This window comes from Canis lupus, chromosome 11, assembly GCF_011100685.1.
Source record: "Canis lupus familiaris isolate Mischka breed German Shepherd chromosome 11, alternate assembly UU_Cfam_GSD_1.0, whole genome shotgun sequence".
NCBI lineage: Eukaryota > Metazoa > Chordata > Mammalia > Carnivora > Canidae > Canis > Canis lupus.
The window spans coordinates 22,278,870-22,290,282 of NC_049232.1; the positions used below are offsets into that span (position 1 = coordinate 22,278,870).

The following is an 11,413-nucleotide window of genomic DNA, read 5'->3' on the forward strand; positions in this document are numbered from 1 at the left end:
GTGAGTTTTTCCAACGGTTTGTGTGACCCGCGGTCAAGTAGTTAATTAGAGAATACAAGTGCTCTCTACTGCTAGGTATTTCCACGGTTTCCCAGTTTTAAACCAAGTCCCCATGTGTTGTAATGTTCATCTTTGCACACACTTATGGTTATTTTCATAGCAATGGACTTGCCAGATGAAAGGTCTGCACGGGTTTTTTTGGCTTTTTGGTTTTTGTGTTTTAGGTCTGCACAGTTTTTAAGTTCTGGTACAAACACGTTGGATTTTCCGTTGAAAACTGGTTCCCGCACCCTCCCGCCCCCCCAGCCCGCCCCCCATTTCCTCCAGAAGGACCGTTGGGGGGCTCTGACAGTCCCGCCCCAAGTCGGGAGGAGGTATTCAATCATGAAAGAGGCTAGAGGGGCTAACCTTACACACCTCGGCCTTCAGACCCCCTGCAGCGGCCCCGAGGCTGGGCCTCCCGGGGAGGAATTTGCAAAGAGTGCCCAGCGGGTGCCGGGCCCATTTCTATGCAAAGCACTCGGCCACTGCCAAGGTGCGGGCGCAGCGGGGGCGGCGCCGGGCCGGGGGGGGGGGGGGGGGGGGGGCGCCGGCGGTCGCGGCCACTTGAAAGCGCTGGGTTTGGGGGTGGGGGTCTGGGGGGGACCTCCGCTGGGAGGCTCACACAGGACAGCCTCCTAGGACTGGCCCTTCCCCGCCGAGCCGGCCAGGGGGGTGCGCAGGGCCAGCCCAGCAGGGCTGCGCAGGTGGGCGCGTCCTCCCCGCCCAGCCTCGGGGGACATCCTCCGAGGCCCCGACTCAGCCCCACTCGGGAACCCGACCCGCAGACTCGTCGCCCTGGGCCGGGGGCACCTTGGCTCTGAGACACGAGCTGCAGAAGGCCGGCCCGACCCAGAACAAAAGTAACACCCTGAGCTTTTCCACCGTGCAGAATTCCCCCGGCCTCGGCTTTCGCTTTTTGGGTTAGGAGCGGGTATCATGAAAGAAATGAGAAGTTAAGATTTGAGTCTGAAAGGATTAAAATTCTCTTCCTCCCTCCCAGCCTCCCCTCCCCCCAGTTCCAGTATTACTGCAGAGCTAGCAAGTTAGGGCCGGTGGGTGATGGGATATTGGACAGAGCTTAGCCTTGCTCGGAGCTCGGAGCTCGTGCTGCCCCCAGACCTTGGGCGCCAGCTCCCGCTCCACTCCCTCCAGCTCCACCTCGAGAAGGGGGAAGCCGGTGCCCTCTCTCCACACTCCCCTCCGCGGTTAGGTCTGTCCCAGGGTAACCCCAGCATAGGCGGCAGAGCCTTCCCCAGGGCCCTTTTGCACATCTGAGGCTGTACAGAGGTTGTTCCTGGTGGGGGCCCCAGACCCCACAGCTACAGCAGTGCAGAGAAGAGTCTCAAACAGCTAAATAGCTGGCCGGGCAGCCTATCCCCCATATCCAGGGAGTAAGCATCCTGAGCTCATCTTGCAGACAACTTCTAAGGGCTTAAGTTCATTATTCATGTACTCAACAAGGATCTGTTAGGCACTTTGTGCTAAGCATTAGGATGGTAACTATGAACACATCAGAGAAAACATTCAAGATTTAGACATAACCCCAGAGAGAGACACACACAGGCACACAACCTAACTCAGATAACATTTCTGCACTGGGATTGAACTGGATCCAACTTTGCCTGCACCAGGGGCCTGAAGCAGCTCTCCTGAGCTCCAAAGGGGCTTCCATCTCTCCCACCAGATTTGTAGCATGGTGACTGAGGCTTCTTCCCTCCTCCCTTCTGATAAGTGCAACAAACAAAGGAGCCAGCAGTCCAGAGGAAGCTTCTTTCTGATGATCAAGGTTGCTGATGTTCATGCACAACACCTCAGGGGTCAAAGGACAGGGAACCCAGGAGATGCAGGGTGTCCAAACTCAGCTCCAGGCAAAGGCACTGACCAAATGCCCTTTGGGGTCTAATCCTCAGGTGCACAAGTGTCCCTCTCATAGCCACCAGGAAAAAGGGATGTTGTTACAGTATTGCTTGTGATGGTAACAATCTGGAAACGGTATAAATGAATATTCATCAGTGACAAAATAGTTAATTAACCTATGGGAATACACACTTGAGAATACTATGCTGTCATTATCAAAGAACAAGGTAGGTTTACATACCTTGACGTGCAGTGCTACAGATACAGAGATCTTTAAGATGTACCGTTAAGTGGAAAAGGAAGTTGCTCGATAATACACAGAACTCAGATTTATGTTTTAAAAAAAAGTACACCAAACAATCTATCCTTGTATCTATACACATATAAATGAAAATGCATTGAACAGACTGGAAGAAGACCCATTCAAAAGATAACCCCCAGGTAGAGTACTGGGATGGGAGAACTTTAGCTTTAGCCATGTTTTTACCCTCAATATCTGTATTATTTACATCATTAGAAGTCAATTTGAAAGAAGGAATAAAAACTTTGAGGGGCGACTGACTGGCTCATTCAGTAGACCACGTGACTCTTGATCTCGGGGTCGTGAGTACAGGCCCCATGATAGGCAGAGAGCTTACTTTAAAAAAAAAATGTTTTTAATGGAAATTAGATCTAATTTGAAAAAGGAAGTCAAACCAAGCAGCAAGCATGCTGGAGTGGGGGGTGTCCTGCACCCTGGTGCCAGGCAGAGAACCTGGGTGGGAGTCAGGTGCCAGAGCTCCAGCCCCAGCTCATGAATGCCAGGTCATCCTGAGAAGAGAGAAGTGCTGTATAGTAAAGTGGAAGGCAGAGGTTTTGCTCATAGGATGAGCAAAGTCAGGCCAAGTCAATCTCACCTATAAGGTGTCTATAACAGCCTTAGCCCTTCTTCTCCTGGTTCCCCCAAACCCATCCCAATCACTTAGCAATGGGAGGACTGCCGGTTCCCCTTCCCAAAGAGCACTTGGAGTTTAGAAGAGAAAGTAGGGAAGAAGGATGCTTACCCAACCCTGCAAGGAATTGTGTGGTGATGGCGGGGGGAGCTCCAAGCAGGTAAGTGGAGATCTGGTATTTGCTAATCCTCACATATGCTGTGAAAACATCCACCAGGAAAGCTTGTTTTCCATGCAAACCTAGACAGAGCAAGAAGAACAGTGATGGGTGTCATGGTGACTATCCCCAGAGCCCAGCCCCAGGTCCTTACCCTCTTCTCCAGGCCATCTGTAACCTTGCTCAACTGTACAACTCCTCCATTCTTCTGTCCTTTCAACAGACCTCAGGACCTCACACACTGTGCCCTTGACCTGCACTGTTGACTCCCCAAATCCTCATTCACCAAGATAAGTCCGATGCAGGCTTTAGATTCCTGTTGACCTGTCATTTCTTGGGACCTTCTTCCTGAGTTCCCCAGACTGGGTCATTTCCTGCTGAGGTCAGCCCTCATTTTAGTCTTTTTTTGTGTGAGTGAGCCCTATACCCAATGTGGGGCTTGAACTCATGCTCTACTGACTGAGCCAGCCAGGTGCCCCAGCTCTCATTTTAGTCTTGGATATCTCCTTTGTATGTAGTACATGTTGCAATGATGTTTATATGTGTCTAATGGTTGTGCTGTGTCCATCTCCCCATCTCTCCATCTCCCCTACTAGATTGACCCTGATCCCTGGGCAGGCAAGGCTGAGTCAGCTTTGCTCACTGCTCTCTCCCCAGCACCCCTGCAAAGACTGGTACCTGATGGATTCAGCAACAAGGAAACTCTGTGGTATATGGGAGAGACTCCATGCCCAGAGAATTCTTGCCCTGTGGCAGTCTTCAAAGGACTCAGGACATGCCTTTCCTTCCATCATGGTCATGCACATCTAGTTGTAAGGGAGAGGGCTGGACCAAATAGCCTCTAGGGGTATCTTCTCATCCAAGGACCTAAGGCCATTAGGTACAGGAGCTGAAGAGGTGAGAGGCAGGAATAACAAGGAGAGAATCAGGTTGTCTTAAAGAAATGGCAATTTGCCCACTCATAGCCCAACTGGGGCTTAGGTGGGTATCTAACAGTTCCGGGAGGAGGTCTGATTTAATGGCCAGGTAATAATTATTACTAATTAGCACTATCCTCATAAGTAAGCACTTAAAGTATTTCTTCTTCTTCTTCTTCTTCTTCTTCTTCTTCTTCTTCTTCTTCTTCTTCTTCTTCTTCTTCAGATTAATTTATTTATTTGAGAGAGAGAGAGAGAATATGCGTGCATGCATGAGCAAGGGGAGGGGCAGAGGGAGAGGGAGAGAGAGAATCTCCAGCAGACTCCCTGCTAAGCACAGAGCCCAATGTGGGGCTCAATCCATGACTCTGAGATCATGACCTGAGCCAAAATAAAGAGTTGTATGCTTAACCCACTGAGCCACTGGCTTTAAGAGAAGCCAATATTTCTCTTAAAAGAAGTATTTCTTCTTTTAAGAGATTAAACATTCATCTTTAAACTTCCTTATTCTCCCATTTGCCTGGCAAAGCCTTCCTTCCCTGTCATAGGGAAAATCTCAGCCTGGTCTAAAAAATCAAAACTAAATCCTTTCAATAAACACTTACTGAGCATCTACCATGTGCCAGATGCAGCCTTTACCCTCACAGAGCCTCATGAGAGAGGGATCTATGTATGACTCAGTCCCCCATCCTACCCTCCTCACACTGTGACTGTACATCCCCACCATGATGAAATGCCCATGGACCTTCTTCATCATCATTATCATCAAGACACAGTACTAACAAATTGCACCTCCTAACACTAGAAGTAACTAACAGAAAGCACTTACTGTGCATCCAATTCTGTTTAAGAGCTTTACACAGGGATGCCTGGATGGCTCAGTGGTTGAGCATCTGCCTTTGGCTCAGCTCATGATCCTGGGGTCCTGGGATGGAGTCCTGTATCAGGCTCCCCATGGGGATCCTGCTTCTCCCTCTGCCTATGTCTCTGCGTCTCTCTGTGTGTGTCTCTCATAAATAAATAAATAAAATATTTTTTAAAAGGGGGGGCTTTACACAGTCACTGGTTCAATGCTCACAAAACCCTATGAGGCAAGTACTCCCTGTGGTAGAGATAAGCAAGGCCTCCCTTTCGCCTTCCCAACACCCATCCAACCCAGAGGGGGCCTGTCTGACCAGCTGCTCCTGAAATACTTTCTTCAGAGTTTGGCAGAAATGGAAAGTGGGTTGTCTGTGAGTGTTTCAGCCTTGGCCACAGGTCAGCCGTCCAGCTAAAGCGGAGGGGGACATAAAAGGCAGAAATTCCCCTGGGAAGAGACTCTTCCCTTTTGGCCCTGCCCCCTAATTATCAGCCTGGGGATGTGTTCCTTATAAAGCAAGCTGCATCAGGGAGCCTGGGGAGCAGTGGAGAGGTGGGGAGTTGCTGTCAGATGCCAGGTGTTTCCAGACCCTAGATCCCCTGAGGATGTGAAGGGCACAGAGAAGGCTGTCTGACACACAGCTGCCAAGCCTCTGGTCTGTGCTACACCTTCCTTGACTAGGCAGGACTGGACGGGCCTGCAGACACAGAACCCAAGCAGAGCCCTGGCCTCAGAGGCTGGAGCTATGCACAGGTGGCCCATGCAAAACTGAGCCATAAACACAAGCACAGGAAGTAAATCAACTCTGGCTTCCTTCAGGAAAAGCGACAGGGGATAGGGAAGTGGAGAAGGGCATTTAGCTGAGGGGTGAAAGGTTTTGCAGCAGAATATGCGGCGCAGGCAGGGGCCTATTCAGAGCATCATGCAAAGCCGTGGGGGGGCCAGGTAGCCTAAGACTTGCTTAGGGAATGCCATATGAAGTGGCAGGGTGTTCTCAGCACATAGAGATGGCTCTGGGAGCAGAGACGAGTTCTGAGAGATGGAAGGCCTCCCTGAGCCGTACAGGCCACAGTAGGGATTGTAGATTAACCACACAAGGTATACAAGAAGCAAAGAAGGTCCATTTGTGATGTGGTCCCTCAAGCATCTAGGAAGGATGGCTCTGGCCATTGTGTGGTCTGTGGGTGGAATGGGGCCAGGTGAGGCAGAGAAGAGCATGACAGCATCATGTGAAGGGGGCCAGGGATCTAGATTCAAACCATCATGGAAAGGATGGAGACGAGGAGACGGAATTGGAAATACTAAGGAGGAGGGACAGAGGGACTGAGGGTCCACCTGGGGTGGGGAATGAGGGCGTAGGAAGCCAGGGAGGCACCTCCGGTGTGTCTGGCCCAGGTGAGCAGGTGGCGGTCGTATTTGCTGAGCCAGGAACCTAGGAGGAACTGCATTTGTTTGGGGACCTATCACATCTCAGTCTAGATCAGCTGAACAAACATATACTGAAGGCCCACTGTGTGTCTGGCCGGATGCTCCCTTTGTTTATAAAGCCACAGATGAGCTACATCATGTTTCTCCTGGGCTTTCCCAGCCAAGGAGGTTCTGGCCGAGGCATCCGCTGCTGGGGCTTCCATGGCCACTGACACCCCAGACTTTCACCCCAAGAAACCCACTCCACAAGAGAGCCCAGAGGCCAGAATAGAAAGAGCAATAAAGGCTGTTGTTGACACGAGAGGAAAAACCAGGCTTCCTGTTTGAACTCAGGCAGGTACTGGAAGTTGTGAGTAATGTCGAATCTTGGCCTGCTCCGAAGGCGGTCTGCGGTGGGGGCTTCTCACACTCGCTGTGAAGAGTGGCTTTGAATCACTCACTTGCAGGAGACCTGGGGCCCGGCCGGGGCAGGTTGTGTGTAAGGAGTGCTGCATCCACCCGGGCAGGCCGCAAGGGAGGCAATGTCAATTTGCACAGCTCGCTGCAGTCCGTTGTCCTCCATAAGGACCCAACATCCATTGCTAAGGGCTTCCCATATTGGGGTCCCCAGTGCCCTTGGCTCTGCCACCCAGACCATTCCCAAGCCCTTGGCAGCTGGGGTTGTCTTCCCTTTACCCCACTTGAGGTCAGACTAGAGGAAGAGGCCACAGGGGCTTGGGGGTCCCCTCCAGACGGGGAATGCTGGCCTGCATGACACCAGCTCCCTACAGGCCCCGGGCAGGGTCCCTGGACTCTCCCACCTCCAGGCCCAGATGTAAAGGGACCTGAGATGGGAACAGAAACTGCAAGCCATCTCCAGAGGTAAAGCACCAGACGCTGGGCTGATGCCTTATCTCGTTTGAGCCTCACAGCAATATTCCTGGGTCATGGACAAGGAAATCTTTCTATTCTAAAATGTACAAAAAAAAATAAAAAATAAAAAAACTAAATTAATGTTACTGAGATATAACTAAAAAACTAAATTAACATTACTGAGATATAGCTGACGTATACTAAACTGTACATATTTTAAGTAGACAACTAAATTCTGCATGTTTACACTCATGCAGTCATTACCACAATCAACATAATGAACATTCCCATCGCCAACCACGTTTCCCACGCCTCTTTGAAATCCACTCCTCCCTCCTTCCACCCCTCTCCCAGGCCACCTGACCTGCTTGTTGACAATATAGATTCCTTTACATTTCCTACAGGTTTTTTTAGGGTTTTTATTTATTTATTTGAGAAAGAGAGAGAGAGAGAGAGAGAGAGAGAGAGTGCACACAAGCAGGAGGGAAGGGGCAGAGGGAGAGGGAGCAGCAGACTCCCTGCTAAGTGAGAAGCTCGATGTGGGGCTCTGTCCCAGGACCCTGAGATCATGACTTGAGCCAAAGTCAATCATTTAATTGACTGAGCCACCCAGCCACCACTCCTATAGTTTTGTGTAAATCTAGTCATGCGGTATGTACTCTCTTTTGTCTGGGTTTTCTCATTCCACAGGATTGTTGTGACATTTACCCACGTTGTTGCCTATGTTGCCCATATCAATAGTTCGCTCCTTTTTATTGCTGCATAGTATTTCATTATATGATTGTACCACAGTATATTTATCCAGTTACTTGGTGGTAGACATTTGGGTTCTTTCCAGTTTCTAGCTATTCCCAAATAAATTGCTCTAAGCACTTGAGTATAAGTTACTATGTGCATCGGTTTTCATTTCTCTTTCATTTCTCTTCTAAAAGTGGTTTTACAGTCCCATCAACAGTACAGTAGATTCACATCCTCAACAACACCCAGTATGGTGTATGGTCAGTTTTGGGGTGTGTGTGTGTGTGTGTGTGTGTTTTCAGTTCTGATGGATATGGTAGTGGTATCTCACTGTGGTTATAATTTGCATTTCCCTGGTGACTAATGATGCTGAGCACCTTTTCATGTGCTTATCAGCCATTCGTATATTTTCTTTTGTAAAGTGCCTTTACAAATCTTAATATCTTGGAAACTGAGACACATCTTACAGTTGCTGGTTTACTATAGCTTTACTGGCAGGGAGCATTTTTTCTTTCTTGGTAGGACATAAAATACGGTGTACCTTATGATGGATGAAGTATTCAATTTATGAAATACATGAAGTCACTTGCCCTGGATCTCACAGTGGTTGGGGGACAGAGCATCTAACCCTGATGCCATGCTTTTAAACAGCACGTTATTCTCCCTACTTGGAAAAGTCAGGTCCAAGTGTATGGTCAGTGTGAGAAAAACAGAATGGGTCATTCACTGCACTACTATGCTCTAAGTGCTGGGCCCTAGAGTCCTGGAGCATTCAGTAGCCTGGCTCTGGGGGACCTCCTGGAAGCAGAAGCAGCCCCTAGGTGTGTAGACCCCAGGCTGGTCTCGGCACCTCTCTGCTCAGCAATTCTTCACTATATGAGCCTTCGACTGGCAAGGGGTTTCTAAGATTAACCATGTGCCAGGCAAGTGTGTAGAGTGGATGGCGCTGAACAGGATTCAGCCATGTAAGACTCAGGGCCCAGAGAGGGAATCAAGAGAGACCCACAGAACACACACTCTGTGGAGGCTAGAAATGCTCAAAATGAGAGATGATCCCTAAGGGCTTTGTGAACAGGATAAAATCACTGTTGTGTGGTACCTAAGGGTCCTGGGCAGGTCTTTTAGATCATACGGCTCAATTCCTGGCTCCAGCCCTTACCAGCTCAGTCTTGTCAGGCATGCATATGGCTTAACATTCTGAGCCTCAATTTCCACCGCCACCCTCTGTAAAATGAGCAATAAATTATGTGACAGTACGTATTTCTATTTCTCTTACAGATGAATAAACAGAATTAAATAAGAAAATTTAGGGATCCCTGGGTGGCTTAGCGGTTTAGCGCCTGCCTTCAGCCCAGGGCGTGATGCTGGAGACCCAGGATCGAGTCCCACATCGGGCTCCCTGCGTGGAGCCTGCTTCTTCCTCTGCCTGTGTCTCTGCCTCTCTCTCTCTATCTCTCATGAATAAATAAATAAAATCTTAAAAAAAAAATAAGAAAATTTATGTAGAGTGCTAGGCTCAAAGAAGGGCTCTTTGGTCTAGACTTTAAGGATAGCTAGGACTTCAACTGGGAAGAGGAATGAGGGAATCCCTGGAGGGAAAACCTGTGTGATCCAAGACAGAGCACGTGGACTCACATTGGGAAGGGGACTGAAGTGGGAAGTCTGCAGGAACAGTGATTCCTCTTTCTCTGCCATGGACAGACCTTTACTGCTGCCTCAGAGAGCATCTCCTGAAATGCAGCCAGGCGCTCTGTGTGCAGCCAATGGCCCAGCAGTAGAGCTGCCCACGATAAGGAGGCTCAGAGGACCAGGCACTCCAAGCCAGATCCAGAAGCCCTGAGCCACATCTCAGTCCCTCCAGGGATCCTCTCACCAAAGTGCTGCCGAGGAGACGGTCCAGAAATCCCCACATGTCTGTTCAGGTCCTGGCCAGCCACCAGCTTACCAGACTTCCTATGGCTAGCCACTTAATCTTTATGCACCTCAATTTCTCCATCTCTCAAATGGTGATATGAAAATACGGCAGGCCCGCCTGCCCACCACACAGAGCTGTGGCTGAGATCAAATGAGCTGCTGAAAGATATGTGAGAGTGCCTCAAAGCCAGTAAGATGCTCTGCTTATGCAAATCCAGGGCAGTTCAGAGAATCACATCACCAACTGCCATGCCCCTCAAGGATACTGGGCAGCTTTTCCTAAGACACCCTGTGTTTTTGTAGCCGAAAAAGTGAGGCCCAGAGAAATAAAGTAATTCACCTAAAGTCACATGGCTGGTAAGCCAGGTTCAAACCTCAGTTTGACCCAAGCAGGTTGAATCCCTGTGCCTCATGGGCCAGGGGTCTCTGTGGTCTCTGGGTTCCCTAGGGCACAAGGCAAAGCTAAAAATGAAGTTGGGAGCCAAGGTGGTCTCTCCAACAGACTTGCGGAGCCACTGATTCCATGTGAAGTTTAGAGGTCTTTGAAAATGCCTGGTCTCAAGTGCCTGGGTATTCAGTCTATTAACTGTCTACCTTCAGCTCAGGTCATGATCCCAGAATCATGGGATACTGTTCAGCAGGGACTCTGCTTCTCCCTCTTCCTCTGCCTCTTCCCCAGCTTATGCACACTCTCTTTCTCTTGCTCACTCTGTCTCTCTCAAATAAATAAATAAAAATCTTGAAAGAAAGAAGAAAGAAAGAAAGAAAGAAAGAAAGAAAGAAAGAAAGAAAGAAAGAAAGAAAGAAAGAAAAAGAAAAAAAGAAAAGAAAGAAAATGCCTGGTTTCTGCAGACACAATTATGGGACCTCCATGGCCTTGGGGTATTTTCTGCAGCCATTGCCCTAGTTGCTCTTACTTCATCTGCAAAATGGGCATAGCACTACACTTAGCGGGGCTTGTGCTGGCTGCCATATTGATGTCAACCTTCTCCAGGACGGGAGAGGAGGTAAGGGACACGAAGCCTGCTTTGAAAAACCAGCCAATGATTACACACACAAGGGTCTGTTCCTATTGTGATGTAATAACTGTCGGTGTGGGCAGCCCTTGGGAGATTCCAAATATTGATGAACTAACAGAAAAGTTCAAATCAAATGGCAGGAGATCCTGTGGCTGATGAATCCAGAACCTCAGGACCTCCCCCAGGAGAGCACAGACATCCCCAAACCCTCTAGACCACTTAACATCAGCCTCATGGAATCTTTGCAATTAGGGAAAATTGATGGGCATGAATGTGCAGATTCTTGGCAACTTTTGTGGAGGGGAAACAGTTCTTTTTAGGACTTGCTCCTGGTTTTTCCTCTCATAAAATCCCCTTCTGATCAGTGCCTGATTCTTCTCTTTCTTTCCTCATTCCCTCCCTCCTTCCTTCCTTTCTTTTCCTTTCATTCGTTCTCTCTGCATAATCTCCAATACAGGCAGCAATGAGGAGAATTCATAGACTCAGCACATTCCTATCCCATTTCTCATAAGTTTGGGCACCTGATTTTCCCTTGTGACGCGCATCCTAATGGTGAGCACGAGGTACAGTGAGCGGTTTTGAAGGCAGCTCCTTATCATGGAGCGTTATCTGAGCCATCAAAGTACACTTTAAGAAAAAAAAGCAGTTTCACCATCAAACTTGAAGGTTTGACTGTTAAAAGGAAGAGCCGGGACAAA

General features: G+C 49.0%; 1 long non-coding RNA gene across 1 annotated transcript; it reads right to left on the reverse strand.

Annotated features, from left to right (window-relative positions):
* Window positions 1-1,017: 1,017 nt before the first annotated feature.
* LOC111097930 lies at window positions 1,018-10,720 on the reverse strand. The gene is made up of 4 exons (XR_005366371.1): window positions 10,614-10,720; window positions 3,667-3,877; window positions 2,943-3,071; window positions 1,018-2,025 (listed from the first exon to the last, which is right to left on the reverse strand). It is a non-coding gene; the product is annotated as an uncharacterized LOC111097930 (long non-coding RNA).
* Window positions 10,721-11,413: the final 693 nt, after the last annotated feature.